The sequence below is a fragment of the Felis catus genome, chromosome F1 (genome assembly GCF_018350175.1).
Source record: "Felis catus isolate Fca126 chromosome F1, F.catus_Fca126_mat1.0, whole genome shotgun sequence".
NCBI classification, from domain to species: domain Eukaryota; kingdom Metazoa; phylum Chordata; class Mammalia; order Carnivora; family Felidae; genus Felis; species Felis catus.
The window spans coordinates 10908332-10930574 of NC_058384.1; the positions used below are offsets into that span (position 1 = coordinate 10908332).

A 22243-nucleotide genomic window follows, 5' to 3' on the forward strand; every position below is an offset into this window, starting at 1 on the left:
TATTTCCCTGATGATGAGTGATGTTGAGCATTTTTTCATGTGTCGGTTGGCCATCTGGATGTCTTTGGAGAAGTGTCTATTCTTGTCTTTTGCCCATTTATTCACTGGATTATTTGTTTTTTTGGGGTGTTGAGTTTGATAAGCTCTTTACAGATTTTGGATACTAAGCCTTTATCTGATACGTCATTTGCAAATATCTTCTCCCATTCCATCGGTTGCCTTTTAGTTTAGCTGATTGTTTCCTTCGCTGTGCAGAAGCTTTTTATTTTGATGAGGTCCCAATAGTTCATTTTTGCTTTTGTTTCCCTTGCCTCCGGAGATGTGTTGAGTAAGAAGTTGCTGTGGCCAAGGTCAAAGAGGTTTTTGCCCGCTTTCTCCTCGAGGATTTTGATGGCTTCCTGTCTTACGTTTAGGTCTTTCATCCATTTTGACTTTATTTTTGTGTATGGTGTAAGAAAATGGTCCAAGTTCATTTTTCTGCACATCGCTGTCCAGTTTTCCCAGCACCACTTGCCAAAGAGACTGTCTTTTTTCCATTGGATATTCTTTCCTGCTTTGTCAACGATTAGCTGGCCAGACGTTTGTGGGTCCATTTCTGGGTTCTCTATTCTGTTCCACTGATCTGAGTATCTGTTTTTGTGCCACAAAACTGGTTAATTTTAAACATACCTAATTTTCCTTACTACCTAGGTAGGTACGGTCTTTGTAAGGAGTCTAGATGCTACAACAGGTAAAACCCTGAATCTCAGTAGTTTTATACGATAAGACTGTAGTTTGCACTCAATGCGACCTTCCGATGTGGCTTCCTGGTTAGAAGAAGCCATTTGTTTCCACAAGGGGTGTGGACACAGAGACAAGTGACAAATCCGGGTCATTTTTGTCTCATTCAACTGCAGTGAGTGTGCTCCACATCAAGAAACTTAAGTACAAGGAATGGCCAGCTCCTTGACATTTTGTAGCTGGGGCTTCCTCTCTGGCTCTTGGGATCATTTTTCCTCTGTTCCAAGAAGAGCTTTGCTCTAAACTGCATGGCAACAAAGCAAATGGCTGAAATGATGACAGGATGATAACTCCACTTAAAGTACAAGGTCCTGGAAGTGAAAAGGAACAAGGCTTACACTGTGGCGATTCAGGTGCTCAGGGGTAGTTTGTGGTTATTTCTGTCTGCAGACCCTTAAACCCCATCATGGATGGGCACCTGGGTGCCTCAGTTGGTTGAGCATCCAACTCTTGATTTTGGCTCTGGTCACGATCCCAGAGTCGTGGGATTGGGCCCCGTGTTGGGTTCTGCGCTGAGTGTGGAGCCTGTTTGGAATTTTCTCTCTCTCTCTGTCCCTCTCTGCCCCGCTCGTGTGCATGCTCTCTCTCTCAAACAAACAAACAAACAAACAAACAAACAAACAAACAAATAAAAATATGTAAACCCCATCATGGAGATGGGTGGCTTTCTTCTTGTCAGGCTGTTCTGGTCTGGGCAAGAGTATCCAAATTACAGCCATGATGGGCCCTCCTAGAGACATCTGGCCCTCTCTCTTGTAGCAACTAGAATCTATCCACAGTGTAATCTTGATAATTTACCTCCCACCCATTACAAATGCCCTGCGTTACTGGAAAGAACATTATCTGTCCATTCATTGTCTAGTGGCCCTTCCAATGCACCTTAATTCCAATGCACCTTCCAATGAACCGCACAAAGGATCGGGGCTTTTTGATCTTGAACTGAGGAGGGCTTTAGGGCCAGGCCTGGAACAGGGTTCAGTTCAATACAACGCAGTATGCCAACCTTCAAAAAGACCACCAAGGTCGCCTGCTGACAAAGCAACACTGAATTTATTACTAATTGCAGTAAAGGAGTCCCTGCCACCTTGATAGAGTCTTAATAGTCTTAGAAGAGAAAAACCCAGGATGGATGTTTATAGGATTTGGGGGTCTGGGGGACCATTTGAGTCATGTATTATTCAGATGCATGGATCGTTAGGGCGTTTCTGAAGCAGTCACTAACGTAATTTGTGACTTCATCATCCTGGGAAACGGTATCCTGGAATAGGGCCATGATAATGTGGAGGGTCTTTGCTCTTGATCCTCTCGTGCCGTGGGGTGGCAGCCACGTTGTCCGCTGGCACGTCACGGGCTTATCGAGCGTTGACCCTGTGCCAATAAGGGGCATCCGAGCGGAAGACGGACCGAACAAGTGACCTGGCAGCACTGGTCCACAAAAGAAGAAACCTCTTCAGGTAAGCTGCGTCGAATTCTAAAGTAGACGCCAGTCGCTAAAAACAAAGGTGCCATACATGTGACTTGTTAAACTCACATCGGCTTTGATACCTCTCAGTTCAACCAAATGCAGGATGAGGCAGCAAATGCCCCCTGGGCACTGGCTCTGCCAGGCGCAGGTGCTGGGGACAACAAGCTGAAGAGAACCCGATTCCCTCCCGCGTGGACACGGCGTGTCAACCCTGCAGCGGAGGCAGGCGCAAGGTGGCGAGCATGAGGCCAGAGTGATGACTTCTGGGGCAGATCAGGAAGCCTTCCTCCCTGCAGAGGCTGACTGTGCGTCTCAGGTAAGATCCAGCCCTATTTCTCTAGCCACTAGATGGACGTCTAACCCTGAATAGCAGCCATCATGTAGGTCACACCTTCTAGCCTCTGGGGAAGATGAGAGCGGTTCCCAAGAGCAAAGCCTTGGCTGAGGACAGACTGGAGTCCTCAAGGGATCTCTGAGAAGGGGATTGAGCTTCCACTGGGGCGGAGGGGGTACAGGAGTTAGAAAGGGGGCGAGATTTGGGCCAATGCTGTCACTGAGCAACCCCCCAAGGATTTACTGGAGCAGGAACCCAAGCAGATAACCCACGCGAAGTGATCTGCGACCAGCGGACGTGTTTTCCGTTGTGATATTTACTACCTTCGGTGGCTATTTCCCTTCCAATGAGCACACCCTGTCTCTTCGGCTATTCTGCAACCTCCTGATACGGAGGGATCACGTCTCTTTGTGTTTCAAGTGGCCCGTCAGCACGCCCTGCACATAGAAAGTTTCAACACCGGGGGCCTATGGGTCCAGCTGGAAAGGCACTTCTTGGTATGAGAACCCTCTGGTGGAGAACCAGACGCTTTCTCCAGATTCGCTGCCTGCCACTGAGCTTTGTGTCACTGGGCAGTTGCTTCAGCCTCAGGGCCGAGGGGACCTGGGATGGTCCCAATTTTCCTCAGCTGCCAGGCACTGGGCTAGGCGCGTCAGCTGTACCTTTGCCTGAAGAACGGAGGCCTCTGAGCATGGGGCAAAGGGTCCACTTAATATATGGCATTCCAGCGTTCTGGAGAAAAGACTGCCCTGCCCCCCTGCTCCCAAGCGGGGTCTACGTGGGCAGATTGAAGACCGATGCCTAGGCAAGGATCCCGCAAATGGGTCCTGAGGCAGCAGGGTCTGAGCGGAATATAGCGAGAGCTGGCGGTTGGAGAAGGAGGGGACAACGGCTATGTGAGTCTGGGGTGACTGATACGTTGAAATTGGGCTCGACTATTTCATGCGTTTCATTCCTGAGCGTGCGAGAAAGAGGAGGGCAGAGTTACCTTCAATTAACGTTAATGCTGAATGTTCTCACATTCAGCCGTGCCCTATGGGAATGTCACAAGTTGCCTACGGTAATACCACCTAGTGGCGTCCCCCTCTGTCGCTCACCAACCCCCCCCCCCCTTTTTAAAAAGTCTTTGGGATTCCTGTTTATCTCTGGTCTCTGAGGAAAGGACACTGGGGCCAACAAACTCGAGGGTGAGGTCATGTACATCACGGCCCCCTTATTTCTAGATTATCTCTAACACGAAGCAGAATAAAAGTGAGATTCTCCACTGCCCCCGAGGTAACTACCTGAACCTTCCTTGTTGGCACGCGTCACTTACCCCTGCCCCCCACGCGTGACATAGATCCGCTTTTGTGATCCAAAATAGCCTCTTACAACTCGTAGAAGTTAGTGTTTCTGAGAAAAAAATGTATCTGGCTTGGAAAGGCCAAAAGAACCGGGGCCTCCCCATCTACATGAGAAACAGTAGGCAGGAGAGACAGGCGAGGACACGGGTGCGGGGCAGACGACGGTGTCCTCGGGTGAAATCAGTGTCGGCTGGGGAGAAAAGAGGCACGCTGGGGGTCTCCGAGGGGCAGACCGCATACCAGCCCTCACTCCGGGCCGCAGCTCTAAGGACGGGTTGTTAGAACCCCACAAATAAGTTCTAGGAAATAGGAACCTGAGGGGCGTGTGGGCCCCGGAAGGCATCGGGAGGTGTCCTTGGTCCTGACAGTCCCGCCAGGGGGCTTGGTGCAAACCCACTCCATTTACTGGTGACATCGCCCCGAAATCACACTCTTCACTGAGTGTGGGTGAATCACACACCCTTTGGCTCCCTCCCTCCCAAGGGAGCTGAGAACCTTGACAGCCGCGCCTTGTGTTCTGTCACACCCGCCTCTTCGCCTCCACGGTCCCTCCTGACCCACGCTCTTTTGCTCTCTCCCAGGAATCTGGAAATCGTCGTCAGATTCCAGTTCAGTTTCGGCTGGCCTTCCAGTGCACGAGAGATGGCCATGGCCGAGGTTGCCGAGGAGGGGCCACCTCCCACCCTCTGCCCTCCGTGTTGCCCTCTCTCCCGTGCAGCTGGAGAGGCCGAGGACTCCGGGCAGCTGGGAGAGAAGCAGACAGATGGGGCAGGAGACAGAGTGCTAGAAGACCCAAGGCTGCCAAAAGGATTTCCCGTTTGCTCCGGTAACACTTGAAGGCAGGGTCTCGGTCTCCCAGCCTCTGAGAGGTAGGAGCCTAACTTCAGTAAGCGCCGGTTAGCAAGCCCAGGTGCGTGTCACCTGCACGCACCTCCCCTCCCACCTTGTTTGTAATTTTTCACTTCCCGGACTCTGCCGGGCCCCTGCTCCCCCTCCGGCCCCCCTCGCATTCCCTCAGACTCCCTTTAAAACACCCACTTGGGGCACCTGGGTGGCTCAGTAGGTTGAGCGTCTGACTTCGGCTCAGGTCACGATCTCGCGGTCCGGGAGTTCGAGCCCCGCGTCGGGCTCTGGGCTGACAGCTCAGAGCCTGGAGCCTGCTTCGGATTCTGTGTCTCCCTCTCTCTCTGCCCCTCCCCCGTTCATGCTCTGTCTCTCTCTGTCTCAAAAATAAATAAACATTAAAAAAAAATTTAAAACACCCACTTACCTCTGTGCAAGTCAAAGCGGAGTTCAGTTCCTACTGGAATCTTCCCTATCGCTGATTGAATCTGTCCCTCCCACTTTAGCGCCTGCCTTTGACACCTTCCTCTTATCCGCGCCGCCTAAGACCGGTTTGGCGTTTTTTTGGACAGCGGTTCCAGGCCAAAGGCAGTCAGCAACCCCATCACCCACCATCAAGGCAAGTTGGCACATCCTTTATTTGCACGATCAGCTTAAAAAAAGTAAGCTATCGGCAGGCTTTTAGTCTCATCTCTTAGAAGTCTGTTGAATTATTCTCGAAGGAAATTCTGTCACAGGATGCATTATCAGTCTTCCCCAGCCTATGCAATATGGAATTTGATCAGCACATCTCCGAATCTTCTTCCTATGTATTAGCAGAAATATTCACAGGACACAGACTGTGAGAGTTGTAACTACCAGAAGCCACTTTCCTGGATCAGAGACAATGTTTGCCTTAGCTCTCAGATAACGAAAAATTTGAATTAAACCTCCCTGACCCTGATCCTTCTGAGTAAGTGAAGTTCATAGCGTTATTTTTTTTAAGTTTATTTTATTTATTTTGAGAGAGAGAGTGAGCGAGCACACACAGGAGGGGTAGAGAGAGGGAGAGAGAGAGAATCCCAAGCAGGCTCCACACCAGCAGCACTGAGCCCGATGTGGGGCTATACCTCACTACCGTGAGATCAGAACCTGAGCCGAGTTCGAGGTAGAGGCTTAACCTACTGAGCCCCCCAGGCGCCCCGAGTTCATAGCATTACTATTAAAGGTTTGAGCAACTGTTGTGTGAGTGTTCCCCGTTGTGTTCCCGTACAGAATACACACCAGGAGCTACTGGGGCTTTGGATTTGCAGATGGACCCCAAACAGCCAGCAGACATTTTTAGTAAAGCTGGCTTTAGCTTTTTTTCCTTGAATGTCTGTAGTTGAGTCACAGGGTGCTGTCCAGCCCTTAGGAAAGCAGGCTCATCACCTTGATGGCTGCCGTCTCCTGGAGGTTTCCGCGCCCGGATTTCACTAAGATCGCTTTCTCTCCCTTGGTTTTAGTGCTCAGAACTTTCTGTAGGGGCTTGAGGCGCCCAGAGGAGGGGAGGGGGGGGGGGGTCTCAGGGGATTCAATCCTAGCTCGTGGGATTCAGGTGGACGGGAGAAATCACCGAGGGCAAACTGGAAAGGTCTGCGGGGAATGGGAGAGTGCTGGCCACACCGGCCTCGCCCTGGTGAGGACGAGGGGCGAGGGGCGGGGTGGGTGGCTGGAGGTGGGGCGGGGGGTGGGGGCAGGCTTGGGTTTTCTGCCTCTGGGTATGCATGGTCGGCCTCCTGAAATCAGCCGTATAACCCAGAACTCTGCACCCCCCTGTCCGTGCAGCACTGGATCTGGGAGCCTGCGGACCACCGGCGGACCACCGACTGTGAAGGTCCGCAGAGCGCATGCTCCGGCCGCCTCTACCTCTTTACCGCTGCAACCCCGAGGCTCGACACTAGGTGGCAGCAAAGCGCCGGCCCAACAGCATCTGCAGTCTTCTGCCGCAGAACTTGAAAAAAAGTGGGGCCGCAGATTTTCCTTTCAGAGAAGGACCCACCCAAGCAAGACGAGCAGCTGTAAAGACAGCAATAGAGATAACTGAACAGTCGTCAGGACAAAAATGCCTTCTGAATAGGATGGGCAAACAAACCAGACGCCCCCCCCCCCCCCCGCCCCCACCGCAACGGGCCATCGTTTATGAAACCCCTCCGAGGACGATACAATGCAATTTCGGTCGATGCTTCGGAGCCGATCATTTGATATTGGGTGTGGATATTCTCTGAGGCCCGTTCTGCCGGCAGTTTGGCACCTAAAATGTGAAAGTCTCATGAAAGTTTACTGGCCGCAGAGGAGGTAGTTCTGCACGCTTTGGTGACATCCGTCATGGTGACCTCGCGTCGTGGGGCCTCGTGTAGATCAATACGTGGATCCCAGACTGATGTTAACACGGGGTTTCTTTCTAAATGACAGGGATTAGCTCGGGAGGAAGAATCCGCCTGCTTTTAAGGCAGAGCCTTCGGGGAGTAGACCATTGGGCCCATCGCATGGCACAGCCCTGTCCAAGCTGCATCCCAGAGCAAGGAGAGGGACAAATGGGGGACCGAGGGGGCGGTGAAAGCAAGCACTTTTCTAGGGTCCAAAACCCCCGAGTCCCGTCTCCCAAAGACCAAATGGTTCTTAGAATTTAGTGAACCCGCCCCCATCATCCCTGCTCCCCACACCCACCCCTGCTCTTGCTTCAGCAGGGTATTTTTAGAGGGCCAGCAGAGTTCTTTGGAGAAGCCAGCCCGTTTCAGCTGGGCCTGCTGCGCTTGGAAAAGCAATCTTCTTGCTGAAGACCAGTGTTTCGGCTTGCCGGAAAGCTATTTACGTGGCTCCAGGGTGGGCCTGGAAGCTGCGAAAGGGCAGGGAGAGGAAGCGAGAATCCGAGAGAGAGGGAGAGCTCCTGTCAGATTACTCTCTCATTTTTCGTCACCTAAGCAGCCTACAGTTTCAAGGGCAGTGGAGAGCTGTACGTTTACAGAGGATGAGACACCCATCTGGGCGGCGGTGTTGACGTCCTCACCTTTCAAAGTCTCCCTGCGACCTCAGCGAGACATAACGTGGCCCGCGTGCACCTTGCATTCTCTTAAGAGCCTGGGTGATCGATGAGATCTATCTACTTGCTGTCCCGTCCCGGTCAGTGGACCATTTCACCCACATGGTGTGCGTTTTAGGCCTCTTCTTTCTGATATTTACATGCTACCTGAAATCCCTCCTTCCTCAGAAAGCCTTCTTTGCTTAACGAAGGAGAGTTGGGATCCCACACATTCAAACTCTACAATTCTGTTTTCACGTGTGACCTCACCGAAACTGCTTCATGTCTTTGCTGACAGCGTAAAGCGGTTCCTGGCAAATTTGCGTATGAATGCTAGGTTTGCTCATAACTGGCGTTTTCCCTGCGTCTCCAGAATTACTGTGCTGTGTCTCAGATTTCTGTTTGCCAGAGGGCATGCAAATGGGGAGGCAGACAAGAAGACCATCAAGCAAATCCATGTATAAACTATAACGTGCAAAAACATGGCCATGGCCGCTTTGTCACTTGCAAAGAGATGTCAAGGACTTTTTATCTCACTTGACCTTTGCAAAGACTACTATCCACATCTTAATTGGGACATTGAGGCTCAGATAGATACAGTAGGGCATTGGTATGGGGCACTCTTCTGTTCAAGATCTATGCCTACCCTGAACTATACAGCATAACCTGCTGGGGGGGGGTTGTATATCGTCCATGCACACGCCCAGCAGTTCAGCGAAGGGCAGAGGTCTAGAAAATGGCAAGGGGCAGGAGCCTGTTGGGTGAATAAGGCAGCCCCATAATCCCAAGCCCCACCCTACCCAATGGGCATATTCACCCCGAAGGCAGAGCTGGAGGGAATGCGACCGTCTTCCCAGGGCAGTGCAGGTGAGTCTTCAGTCAAAGACAGCTGGGAGCCCTGGTTTCTGCAGAAGGTCGGGTCCTCATCAGGCACCAAGTTCAGATGGGGTCTGACTTGTGAATTTGCAGCTGACGCCTCAGTGACATTTGTGGGCTGGCGGCTGCCTCCACGACTGAGGCTGTGCAGGTGGTTGAGGGTGGGTCCCAACTCCTCAGGCCTGGAGCGCTCCGGCTGCCCAAGGCCTGCTGAGGGGTGCCTACTGCTCATGTCCACGTAGTTCAGGGGAACCGGGGATAGGGCACAGGGCAAGGTTCAAGGGAGGCCAGGTCACAGGAGCTGTCTTTCGGAGGAACACGCCGTCTGTCTAAGTGCAAGCCATAACCTACCCAATAGTGAACATTTTCCCTGAAGGCAATTCCCTGGAGGAATCTCAACTGCAACGCAGGGTGGGGGGCGGGTGCTGGGAGGGCTGGCCTGAGTGTCTTCCCGTGACTCAGGGCTGCCCTAGTGCTGGAGAAGCCCCAGGTTCCGCCATGTATCAAGTCCAAAGGCAGCTGCCGCCTCAAAGAGATCTGTGCGGTGGAGAGCCTCCTTCCACCCGGATCCTCTGCAGGAGGTTCGGGACCAGCCTAAGCTCCAAAGGCCTGGACGGCCCCGGCAGCCCTGGGCAGACAAGGGGGTGCCTGCTGTGCAGGTGCGAGCTGACACTCAGGTCAGGGGAGCCAGGGACCCAGAAGACAGCAGCTCTTGGGAGAGGCGGGGTCGCAGGAGTGGGCTACTGGGGGCATCTGGCATCTATCACACTCCAAGCCCCAAGTGACACCAATGCACGTATTGTCCCTTCAGGGGAAGCTGGAGGAGTCTACACTGCTTGGCAGGCTGCAGGGACATCTTTTGCAAACAGACACCTGGGAGCCCTGAGGACTGGTAAGCTGGGGGTCCCAGCACACAACCAGTCCCAATGGTGACCGTCACCCCGTTTAAAGCTGCCGCCTCAGAATGACTTTTGGGGCCAGGTGTCCTTCTCCCAAGAAACTCAGCAGGCGATCGTGCACCAGCAGGAGCTGCATAGACCTGGAGAGCCCCGCTGAACTCCGGGGTTGGGGGGGGGGGGGCGGGGGGGGTGGGGGGAGGAGCACCATTGTGCACATGGGCTAGGGCCCCTCGCGCATGCCCCTTCCCCTCTTGGCGAAGCTGGAAACCCAGGCGAGAGCAAGTGTCTGGAAAGGTTAGGTCAAATGTGTAAGCTCTTGGGGGGGGGGGGGGACCAAAACCTCTCTCGAAATCCAATTCCTTGGACACTGAAGTCCAAAGCCTTGTTTGGGCGGCTTAATCTGTTCCAAATTTAACCTCATTAGGTCCTGGACACGCATTCATAATGACAATGCTGTGAGCTGTGTTAAGATCGATTAAAAACCAACTTGAAAATTGGGGCTGCATGGGGGCCACTCTTTTTTGTGACCTTTCGGAAGGGAAAAAGCCCTGCTGGCCACTTCCAAAACCAGCCCCGGAAGATTAGGTGACAATGTCAGAAAGAGAGTGATTGTATTTTCAGAAACAGTATGAGAATCCTGGGGCAAAGTAGATATTCGACCTCCATTTTATTGAGCCATGAAGTCAAGTACGTTTCAAGAAGGAGGAATTCAGTTTGGGCAGTTCTAAGGGATGCCAACCGTGTCTCCCACAGGGCAGCCCCCACCTTTGGACAGGCATTTTATTTTATTTAAAAAAATTTTTTTTAATGTTTTTAAATTTATTTTTTGAAGGAGAGAGACAGAGCATGAGCGAGGGAGGAGCAGAGAGAGAGGGAGACACAGAATTCGAAGCAGGCTCCAGGCTCCGTGCTGCCTGCACAGAGCCCGACATGGGGCTCGAACTCACAAACCGTGAGATCATGACCTGTGCCGAAGTCGGACGCTCAACAGACTGAGCCACCCAGGCGCCCCTGGACAGGCATTTTAACCCTCCAAGAGCGTCCACGATGACTTCTAAAATAACTGGTTAAGATCTTTATAGTCTCTCGCCTTCACAGGCGGTGCATTTTTCTTTCTGCCGAAAGCACTTCCGAAGTGGTAAAGAAAATGCGACAGAGTAAAAGTTAATAAAATCATGAAAATTGCTTTCAATTCTCTCACTTTGCATAACTATTTCTATTTCTCATATTATCCTCTTGACACACATATCTATTTAATTGCAATCAATTTGGATGTTAGTTTGAAGTGTAGCATATTTATTTAATTTTATGCTGTGCAATCATCCATATATATATATATATATATATATATATTTTTTTTTTTTTTTTTTTTTTTTTTTTTTCCCAAGCAGGCTCCGCACTCAGCCTGGAGCCTGATGCGGGCCTCAACCCCATGACCGGAGCTGAAATCAAGCATTGGATGCTTAACTGGCTGAACCACTCAGGAGCCCCGTCCCTTTATTTTTATAGACTTTCTACTATGACTTTCGTTTCTGTGCACTATTTCATCGTGTTCATGTTCTTGTCCATCTTGTTGGCCAAAGTTATTAAATCATCATCAGACTGTTGGACCTACTTAGCTTTTCAAAAGATAGTTTTGAGTGCGTAAGATATACCTGGGACTGCGCCGGGTTGACCTTTTTATGCGGCATCGAACGGTTTTGGGCCTACGTATGTAGTTTTCTTCTCTTGGTTTCTTCAGGGTAACTTCCTTGGAGTGTGAGTTTCTTGTTGATCCTTGCTTTGCATTGACAGTGCAAAGTGATTGGGCCAAGTTAGCTTGGGACAGGCCATAAATAAGTATACTAGTTTTGCCGTGTGCCCATTAGCAGTAAGAATGATCATTTTTTACTCTTTTTTCCAAAGGTATCATTTCATTTCCCACAAAAGTCCAAAATGGCCGGAAAAAAGCAGAACCGATAACCCTTCAGTCGCCTGGTCTGAGGCCATGCGTACATCATGGCAGGGAGATCTTAATCAGGTATCTCTGCTTTTATTTTCTTCACTGTGGTCTGTGTCTTCTTTTTATCCCCCTCGAGGGGAAATGCTCACACGTTGACTTAGATTCCTATCAACCCCTTGCTTTGACACCTCCGACAGTTTCCTTGAAGGCGGGCCGTATAAAGGGAAGGGTGGGCTGGTGGTAGGTTTGAGGACGGGTGGCGTGAACTTGCACAGTGACTCAAAACAGACCAGCACCAAGCTAGGGAGGAACCAGGTCTGGCACCTTGGGGTGCAGACTTCCTCCACGGCCCTCCCACTCAGGGTGCCGCCTGCAGGAGGAAATTTGAAAGACAAGGAGAGAATGCTGTACTCAATACCTAGGGAAAAGCGTGTTCGGAAGGGGTCTTAGGGCAGACTTCTAGACGTTGCTGAGCACAGAAAAGGCTTTTGGAATCTTGTTTGGGTCCGGAAATTCTCACTCTATACAGAAGCTGCTCAATATTAAAAAAAAAAAAAAAATTAATCTTCTCTGGGGATTCTTTTATTACATTTATTCCCCAATGTGTTTTAAAAAGGGTCTGATGCAAGTTTCCTTTTCTCCATAAGAAAGAATGGACAATTAAAGAGAGACAGGCCACTCTCCTCCTTGCAAGGCGGTGGTGAGCTCTCCTGAAGAAAAATGTAGGGATGACTTCAGAGCTTTTGCAGATAACCCTGAGAAATCAGGAAGATAAGCAAGGTATTGACAGAGATCACATTAAAAACCATTTCTTAGGGGCGCCTGGGTGGCGCAGTCGGTTAAGCGTCCGACTTCAGCCAGGTCACGATCTCGCGGTCCGTGAGTTCGAGCCCCGCGTCAGGCTCTGGGCTGATGGCTCGGAGCCTGGAGCCTGTTTCTGATTCTGTGTCTCCCTCTCTCTCTGCCCCTCCCCCGTTCATGCTCTGTCTCTCTCTGTCCCAAAAATAAATAAACGTTGAAAAAAAAAATTAAAAAAAAAAAAAAAACCATTTCTTAAAGGGATTCTGAATATTTTGAAATGGATGCAGGGATCACTTCTTACAGGGAAAAAAATATAAGAAATGAACATCATTCTGTTTTTTAAAGCAGGGCAATTCATGTGCAAGTTTAAGGAAAGCTGGGGGTACAGCATGTGCCATTCCTGCCTGGCATTTAGGAAAATGTGCTCTGTGTGATCTCGAGGGAGGAGAGTGTATAATATTTGACTGGATGCTATTGTCAGATGTCCCAGACTCGTTGGTATAAACAGTATCCTTTGTCAGCCTGGGGAATGATCTCTTGTTGAGGCAGAGGACTTTGTCCTTGACCTTGGCTTTGTCTCGCTCAACAGTTTTATTTATGCTTCAACTGAAGAAAGAAACATTTTATAATCCAGCAGATGAGACAAAGCTCAGAGGAACCTAGTAACAGTGATGGCAGGACAGAGATTTGAAAATAATTTCAGTGGCCCGGAATAGCAGGCTGAAACTAACATGAGGAAGTTAGAACTTTGCAGATTTAAAAAAAAGCAACTGTCCAAATATAGAATGAGGGCTGTTTCTGGGAAAAGATCTGGGAGTCATCCGATAGAGCAGCCGAATCGATGGTGACGATTCAGAGGTGCACGTGTCTGGGTGCAGTGAGGGCACGAACCTGCGGCTGCCCCTCTGCCTGGCCCGGCCCAGCCTGGCTGCCGCTGCACAGCCGCCGTCGCCATCGGGGAAGTCGTGCGGAGCCAGCGGGCCTGGGCAGAGCTGGCACCCAGGGGGTTAGCAGGCTCCCGAGGAGACAAAACACAAAAAAATTACGGGTGTGTGAAGGAGGCGCCGGGAAGGGTAAGAGGACATGAGAGTTACTTGTAGACAGAGCTCCAGGTAGCATCATGGGCCAGACCCATTCCTTATACCCGTGCTCCCACCGCCCCCTCTCCCACCAAACCCTCCTCCACCCTCTGGGTCCTCAGCAGCTCTGCTCCCGCAGGGACCCTCCCCCCGGAGCGGGCGATTGGGACCGTCAATCACCGCCCTCTGCTCTGCAGGTCAGCATCTGAACAACAGATCCATTTGTTTCCGGGCAGTTTTTGTGTCGCAGCGTGACTTTGCCAAGGATGCTGGGCTGTGGCCTCCGACTGCAGGGTTCAGACCCTGGTTCTCTTCCTTTCCGGGTGGGTCACTTCAGGCATGTTTGGTAACCTCTCCCGACCCCACCCCCTCCTGCATAAAATGGGGGGGGGGCAGCCACTGTACTCCTCACAGGGAAGGTGTGAGCGGTAAGTGGCTGGCTCCCCGCAAAGAGCTTAGAAGCAGCCCTGCCTGCCTTCTTGGTGGCTGCTCTCTGTTCCTGTTCGTTGTCACCACGCCAGAATGTATAAAAGCAGGAGCTCTGTTCGCTTTCAGTCCTGCGACGCTTTGAAAACTGGCTGAGGGAATCGGTTTAATGGGTGGACGTTTCCAGCAGCCAGATGTCATCTTCTTGTACCTGGGAACTTGCCCCGAATCCGAGCTCTTCAGGAGCAGAAAGGCTGTTCACGGGAGGTGGTGGCCCCCCCCCCCCCAGGCACCGGAGATCCCGCAGGAAGGACTCCTGGCCCTTGGTTTGGGGGCGGGGCACAGAGCGTCTCTGCTTGGGGGGCGGGGCTGGCAGATCTTCAAGGTCCTCTGCAGCCACTGAGTCGGGAAGCGGCCTGATGAAGGCACAAGGGTCATCGCGGGGCAAGACGAGCAGCTGAGGACCGACGGACTCCCCCAAGTTGGGCGCCGGGTGGGACTCCCTCGGGCGTAAATAACAGAAGCCGAAGCTCTGGTGCTTGAGCTCCCTGGGCAGCTGGAGAAGCAGACATTGCAAACGAGCGGGCGCCAACGAGGTTGGCTCCGGTGGGTCAGGAGGCGGGGAGCACCAGGTGCCTTGGGCGTAACTCTGGGTGACCCGGTTCGCTGGCTTCCGCGGTGGGAACAGGGTCGACTCTCTCTTGTGAAGCCTCACAAAAGAAGAAATCCTCCCTGATCGGGGGGTTGCTGGATGGGTTGGTTGTTGGATAACTGGACAACGTGGCAAAGTCCCCCTACCCCCCCACCCCCACCCCCCGCCCGCTGCTGGGTGCCCGTCTCTCCAGGGAGCTCTAGGTTCTCTGGGGAGAACGGCCTTGCCCCGCAGGCCTGGGTGACCCTGTGAATTGGCACTGGGTGCCCAGCCGGCAGCCTCTCCCTTTTGCTGTTTCTTCCTCTCCCGGTCATCCTGGTTGGTGATGTGCAGGGTGTCCCTCTGTGGGCCCCCACTGAGGGCTGGCGTGAGGTGACGTGGTCCCCACTGCGACCTTCGTGGTGTTGGAACACTAATAAGAGTCTTGTAATAGTAACAGAAAGGCCGGCTACCACGTGTGAGAAGGCACCGGGGTCCAAGCGCTGTGCCTGACGCCATGTTTCTTTCAATCCTCACATCCTCGACGGGATGATTTTTCCGCTTAGGAAGCGCGTGAATCGAGCCCGGTGATCTTTAAGCGCCTTCATTCCCTTCCCTCCTCCTCTCTCCTCTTCTCTCCTTTTTTCCCTCTTTGCCCTCTCTCTTCTAGCTTAAGAGTGTCTCCTTTCTTTCCACACCTTTGCCCAGAGACACCCGAGGAAAATCTCCCTCCTTCCCTTCGTTCCTTTTCTGGTCTCCTCTGTTTTCCCTTTTACTTCGTTTTGTTCATTTTTGGACCAAAAAAAAAAAAAAAAAAAGGATGCTTGTTATCATTAATAAGTGCATGATGATTGCTACCAATGTATCTGTGTGGAGGAAAGGAAACTTCTAGACCTGAGGTGATAATAGACAACTAGGGCAGTCAGGGTCCACATCCCGGGAAGCCATTCCAGGAAATCCACACAAGTCTTCAGATGCCTCCTTATCCACCTCTAACGAAACCGGCTTTATTCTCAAGCACCCGGAGTTCAGTGAGCAAAACCGTGCAGTGACGGGCTGTGAGCTGTGACTTGCAAGGCAGACGAACAGTTCACTAAGGAAGGCTCATGCCCTCAAGGAACTCTCAACCCAATTTTACTGGTTATTTAGAATCATTTCTTTGCATTCATTTCTTATCTCCCGCTCACCCGCCGCCTCCTCCACTAAATGGTTTTTCTTTTTGCAAGCGCTCACTATTTCAGCTACGTTTCGGGGGGAAGTAAGCTTTTGCAGGTGGTTTGGGAACCCAGCCACCCTTTACAAAAATAATTCTGAAATGCCTTTTCGGTGAAACCCACTTGGGCACGAATAGAGCACCGTCCCTCTGCACGGGCCTGCAGGGGGCGCTTTGCGGGAGCCCAGCTCCCTGTCAGTAACCGACTTCGGCGGAAAGAACTCTGTATCTGGCACCATCTGGTGTTTGGGGGAAAAGGAAGTGCCGCTGTCTGTGTTTTTTCCTTCCCGACCTTATCTTGCAACCGAGAAAACCCCGGGCTGGAAGTGAGACCTGGAGAGGTAGATACAGGTTTCTGGATGGGTCCCGTTACCTGCATTGACCGTTCACTGCCGTCTGTGGGTTTTGGCTCTCTGCCGCTCCTCCTGCCACGGCCCCTTCCCGCCACCTTTCCTGGCTCCTGCCGCTCTGTCTGGACACTGTCCCTCAGCACAGCGAGCCACTCTGTCCCCAGAGGCCAAGTCTGGGAACAGGTGTGGCTGTGGCGGGATCAGGGAGCGGGGCCGCCGGCCTTCTGTTCCTGGTTCTCCACGGAAGCCAGGCGAGGGCCTGAAGGGCTCGGTGGCCCCTGGCCCCTGGTCATTCGTGCACACAAGGTGCGAAGCTTGCACAGAGGAAGGGAGGGAAGTGAGGAGGTGAGTTCGAGATGCTTCTGTTTTTGGAAGACCCAGGAGAAGAGCAGCCTTCAGACCTGGATCCTTCAGGCCGATGCCGCTGGGTGAGGATTCCCGGCATTCTTGTTCAAAAGAAGAAAACACGCAGTCAGGGGGGTCCATTTTAGGCAAAAATTAGTCACGAAAAGTAGGCTGGGTCCACAAGGCCAGAGCCCGACTGACGTTGGGCAGGGGGCCGCGGGGCGGTGGGGGCACCTGGAGAGACTCTTCCTCTCTTCCGTTGCCTCTCAGCTTTGATTTTTCGGGTGATGCCGTTGATGGGGCCAAGGATATAGGGGGGCCAGTGAGACGGTAGCAAGATGACCGTAAACACGTGTGGGTCTCTTAGTGGAAGGAGCCTCGGGTACACAAGGGAGGTGGCTGGTGACGGGCTGGTCACTTCGAGGCAGCCAACATGGAGGCATCTGGTTTTCGAAAACTGCCTCTGTGGTTGATAAGCCTGCGGTCCCTTATGTGATCACTGGCATCTAGCTCCAGCCTCTGAACACTCGAGAGACGCGTGATTCAGCCAGAAAGTTGCTTATTCAGCCAGTGGTTTACTAAATACTGTTCTCTTGGCTAACGGATTATTGAGGCCGCGTAAGAGGAAAGTGTAGCAAGGGAGAAGACAGGGTCTCTTCCTTGAGAAGCCCGCACTCCTAACGAGAAAATACCAATATGTAGGAATCGGCGAAGGCAAGGTCGGGGCGATAAATAGCGCGGTACGATACCAGGTACGCGGACCCGAACGGTAGGCCAACAAGGAAGGTCAAGGCGCCACGGGTTGGGGAGGCCCGGGGACAGCTGTGTGAAGGAGCAGAGGTTTGACTTGGTTTCAGAAGAGAGGGGGGACGTCAGCTTTGCAGAGAGGAGGGAAGGTTCTTCAGGTGGAAAAAGGAGGCACAGGGAAGGGACCTGTTCAACAGGCGGCAGGAAGAGTTTCACCTGAATGGGGAGCGGGGCCGTTAGACAGGAACAGGAAGGCCGGAGTGAGAACACCCAATCCAGCCACCAGTATAAGCGGAGTCTGGATTCTCAGGGCAGTGGGGAGCCACTGACAATGGTTGGCGTGGAGGAATGACATGGCGGGAATCAAGTCACGTTCGATATTGGGACAGACTCAAGGATTTTTTAAGTTGGAGGAATCCTTAGCAAAGCGTCAAGCCCCTGGGTTTGAAGGTGAAGAAACTGAGGCCCAGAGAGGCAAGAAGGTTGTTCAGCGGGTCCTCGGGCCAGTCTGGCCTCTGATCCCACCCAGTGTCCAGGGGCCCTGCCTTCAGTGCTTCGGGGTCCTGTGCTGTCTGGAACACTGCGCTTGTCACCTTTTGGGGAACCAGCCTCGGCCTGTGCCCCTTCCCGGCCACAGTCCCCCTTGCCTGTCTGGGATTTGGATATCCTCGGAAAAGAACCTTCTTCCTGGCGCTGAGGAGCCCAAACAACGATTATATCTGGAATGACTGGGGAGCTGGAGATATGGCTACTGATGACTGATCTATCGTACAGCTTGGACATCTGTTCTTGCATCGAATATTTATTGAGCACCTACTAGTCAATAAACACTGTGCGATGTGCTGAGAAGGGCTGGTTTGTTAGGACCGTGGAAAGCAAGCAAGCTTAGGAGGGAGATGAAAAACAGGGGTGGGGCGTGGAGGAGCACGGGGGTGGGCAGGGAGGCCAGGAGCTAGTGGGGAAGAACCTTCTAGGCAGAAGAAAGTCCAAATATTTTTGAGACAGAGAGAGACGGAGCATGAACGGGGGAGGGTCAGAGAGAGGGAGACACAGGCTCCGAGCCATCAGCCCAGAGCCCGACGCGGGGCTCGAACTCACGGACCGTGAGATTGTGACCTGAGCCGAAGTCGGCCGCTTAACCTACTGAGCCACCCAGGCGCCCCAAGCCCGGGGTTTAAATGCTGCGCAGCAGGGAGCCGTTCTTTATTCGGTAAGAACGTTCAGGACACGCACTCTGTGCCAGATGTGGATCTGAGCCCCGTGTCAGCGTTTCCAGCACCTCTTAGAAGACACTAGGATCATCCCCTTTTTGCAGATGAGGGAACCAAGGCCCAGGGAAGTTAAGTCACCCGCTCAGGGTCGCCCGGGTAGCGATGGGATGGTGAGGACTGAGACCACACAGTCCAGCGTCCACGGTCACAATTGTAGCCACGGTGCTCTGTGGCCTCCTCTGAGGGTTTTAGGGAGAGAAGCAGAGAAGCGACACGGGGCAGGGGAGAAGTTTTAGAAACGCAGTGAGGGACGAGCTGGGCGGGGCGAGGAGACGGGCTGTGCTGGAGCTGTGTTTGGGAACCTCGGGAGTTCAGGAACCAGCCAGCCCACAGGTGCCACCCCTGAGCACCGGGGTGGGGGTGGGGTGGCAGCCGGGGGGAGGGGGGGGTGGCAGCCACTGCCAGCGTGGGGCTGACGACAGAGTCTCGGGACAGTTCCCTCTTCAGGTGCTGGAAGGGATGCCCGTTTGTGGGCGTCGTGGGGAGGGACACCCGCCCCCCTCCCTCGTGGGTTCGTGGGCGGGTCTCATGATTAAATGGACGCAAGAGCCGCTTTTTAATTGATTCCACGGGAGCCCCAAAGACTGGGGAAGCTCCAAGACACCAGGCAATGGAGGCTGGGAGCTAAGGAGAAGGGGAAAGGGTCTGGGGCTGGGGGGAGGAAGCAGTTCACGGGACGACAGGAGAGCAAATGTCTGGGAAACAGATGTTGGTCGCGTCGCTCAGCCTGATATAAAAAAGTCATCTCTGGTAGGAACTGTCCTCCTGGCATAAGCCCTTGATCTATGTTTTTTAGGCAGTCAAGGGAAGGGTGAAACACAACACAACACAACCTTTCCTGAGTCAGCTGGGTCCCGATTGCCTTCCGCTCACAACAATCCACGTGTCAGAGTGGCACCCCCCCACCGTTTGGCGACAGAGGAGAAAGCGGAGAAAGGACGGTGAAGGTCGGAGGTCGGAATCCGGTGTCGCTGAGCTGAGGGCCTCCCCGAAGGCTCCTGTGGAAAGCGCTGTTGGGAGCCAGGTGGACAGAAAGCAGGGGTGGGGGGCGGAGAGGAGGGAAGGCAGGTCTGCACACCCTCCAGGGGGCAAACTGTGGACTTGTGGGGGGAGGGGCTCAGAGGCCCAGTTGCCTCTCCAGGCAGGCCGGGGAAGAGGAGCCCTTAGGAGACATCCCCGCAGTGGGGGAGCCGAGGGGGGGGGCCCTCGAGTGGCTGCAGAGGTGTGACGGGAGGAAGCAGGCCCTGCTCTGCCAGGCTCAGCTCTCGGGAGGGTAGCCGGCCCGCAGGGGGCCCGTAGGGAGCCAGCAGGGAGCCAGCAGGAGCCCCTCCAACCTGGCGGACAGGCTGGTGTCCCAGGCTTCTCTTGTTGCCGTGGGAAGCGGGGGTAAGAGGAAGGGCTGGGTGGATGGGATCCAGGAGGGTGGTGCTGGGCTATAACTTCAGCCCAACGCCCCTAACACCTGACGCAGCATGTAATGGTGCTCAGCCAGCCCTGTGGAAGGCCTGCCTGCATGCACGCATGAACGAATGCATGCGTGCATGCATGAACGAATGCCTGCCTGCCTGCATGCATGCATGCATGAATGCCTGCCTGCATGCACGCATGAATTATTGCCTGCCTGCATGCATGAATGCCTTCCTGAATGAATGAATGCCTGCAACACCCATCAGGAAGTGGCACAAAGCCGTTTATAGCTGGGGGTATAGAAGACCGAGGAACAGACAGAAACGAGGGGTCAAAGGTATCTATAGAGCTTTGCATTTTGGAAACCCGGACAGAGGAGGAGCTGGGTGGGCTTCACCCCTGCTCTGAAGGAGGGTCGTTGCTTCGGTGACAGGCCACTTCCCTCAAAGTTTGGGAGCCTCTGGGATACCACTCTTCCTTTTAAAGCAGAGAGAAGTGACCTGTTAGGCAGGTTAAGAGCTCATCTCACAAGAAAACCCAGCTGAGCCGCCCTGCTGCTGTGGGGGGCGGGGTTGGGGTAGGAGGTTGTCCTTGCCCTCCCCCCCTTCCCCCAGGCTGACTCATCCCCTCTGCAACAGACAGATTGTGTCTCGCGTGGGAGCTGCTATGCAGAGCTCAAAGCTGTTCCCCTGATTGTTGCAGAAATTCCAACCTGCTGAAGGGAACAGTTGATCTAAATATGTTCTTTTGATGATACTTTGTTTTTATTAGCATGTTATTAATGCGTTCCTAAGAGGAAACAGCAGGTCCCACTGTCTTCAGAAAATCATTTGCTTTTCTCCCTGGGGACTCTGGCGTATGGGCTCTGAATTCTAAACCCTGCAGTGTCAGGTTGGGTCTGTGTGCCTGGCATAAATCCCGGGCTAAAATCCCATTGTCAGGCTGCCGCCTGGGGATCAGGATCTCTGGACGTGCTCCCCCCCCCGGCGGCAGATGGCATCACCAGGGGATCTGATGACTTAGCAAGACCCTGAAGAGGCATTACGGGCTCGTTATTGTCAGGCTATGTCAGAACAGCTGACAGCTGTCAAGGCTCCAGGGCAACAAGGGGCAGAGAGCGTGTGGGTTCTGTTTCCAGGTGCCCACACGGAAAGCTCACCTCCCCGGGAGGAGACCTGGCCGGCAGGGGTCCTCAGTGCCTGTGTGTGCACCCCCTCACCCTGGAGGAGTGTTTTTGGTTCCGTTCCCTGGGAGATGTGGTGAGAGTGAGGTTTGTAACCAATCCTCGCATGCAAAGCTCTGGTAGTGGCTGCTGAAAAAACGTGATGTTCAGGTCAGTTTTTATTGTGTGAACACGAACGGGAGAGGACACCGACGGCAAGATCCCTGCTGGATATTATCAGGTGTCGGGGTGCTTGGAGCACCCCGCTGGCTTGTTGATGTAGTGCAATGGCACGGCTGTTTTCTGAGTGCCTGCTGGAGGGCTGGGGGGGGTGCAGAAAAATGAAAGGTATTCTCAGTGTCAAGGCGCTCACAGCCTGGCCAACGGTTCCCCAAGAACTTGATACAAGGGCCAAGAGCTCAGCTTCCACATGTATAGGATGAAGGTAATAAAAGCCCAAGGGAGACCTTGGGGGATATGAGGACTCCCGCACGCCAATAAAGCATTTTATGTGCATTATCTGGCATACGGTAGAGTGGGTTTGCCAGGGCAGGGTGGGGCAGGCAGGACAGGTCTGGGTCCCTGCAGGCAATTGCCTGACTTCAGGAAGGTGAGGGTCTCTGGGGTTGGGACGCAGGCATAGCTGGGATCCTTGAACAACAGACTAGGGGACCGGCTAGATGTGGGAGGCAAGGAGGGGGAAGACTTGAGACAGGCTGACCGGCCAGCTCCATCCGTGGATGGTGGGATCTGAGTTTGGGTCTGTGTTCGGCTTTTTGCTTTGGATAGGATCGGGCATCGAACCCTACAGCCTACCGGGAAACACTCTTCAGTTTCTTTTTGAGGGCGCGTAAATCTATTTCTCCGTATCGGTGAATCCTAGGTAGCAGATGCCTGTGTTGAAGGAAGCAACCCTCTTCTCTTGTGAGAGGGAGCATCCTCCTCTTTCCTTCCGCAAGGTGGTCGTGATAGGTAGTGTGGATTCTTAGGGCCAAGGTTTAACGAGAAACGAGGGGAGTGGACTCGGGAAGGTTAAAATTAGGGGAGTAACGTCGCTGTCCAGGGAAGCCGTCGCCTACTTGCAATTGGGACAAGCGTGATTGACAGTGAACTTGAATGTAGGTGAGCTACCTGGAGTGCCACTGTGTGGCCAACTGTAGACCCGTTCACCGCCTTCCTCCTCCTTTTTATTGACTGCCGCAGCACTTGACCGTGGATGCCGACTAATGTGTTCATTTGCTTAAACATATCAACTGAACAACATTTTGATTTTACAGCATGATTAAGAC

The 22243-nt window shown here is 53.1% G+C and overlaps 1 long non-coding RNA gene across 2 annotated transcripts in view; it reads left to right on the forward strand.

Annotated features, from left to right (window-relative positions):
* Positions 1-1341: 1341 nt before the first annotated feature.
* Positions 1342-22243, forward strand: part of LOC109495549 — a 49734-nt gene continuing 28832 nt past the window's right edge. Inside the window, exons 1-4 of one of the 2 annotated variants that reach the window (XR_006591717.1) lie at positions 1342-4791; positions 6572-8672; positions 9493-9573; positions 11486-11600. This is a non-coding gene — a long non-coding RNA (uncharacterized LOC109495549). Of the gene's footprint in view, positions 4792-6571; positions 8673-9492; positions 9574-9830; positions 9875-11485; positions 11601-22243 lie in introns of those variants that run through there. The other variant, XR_002739169.2, reaches the window with a different exon arrangement.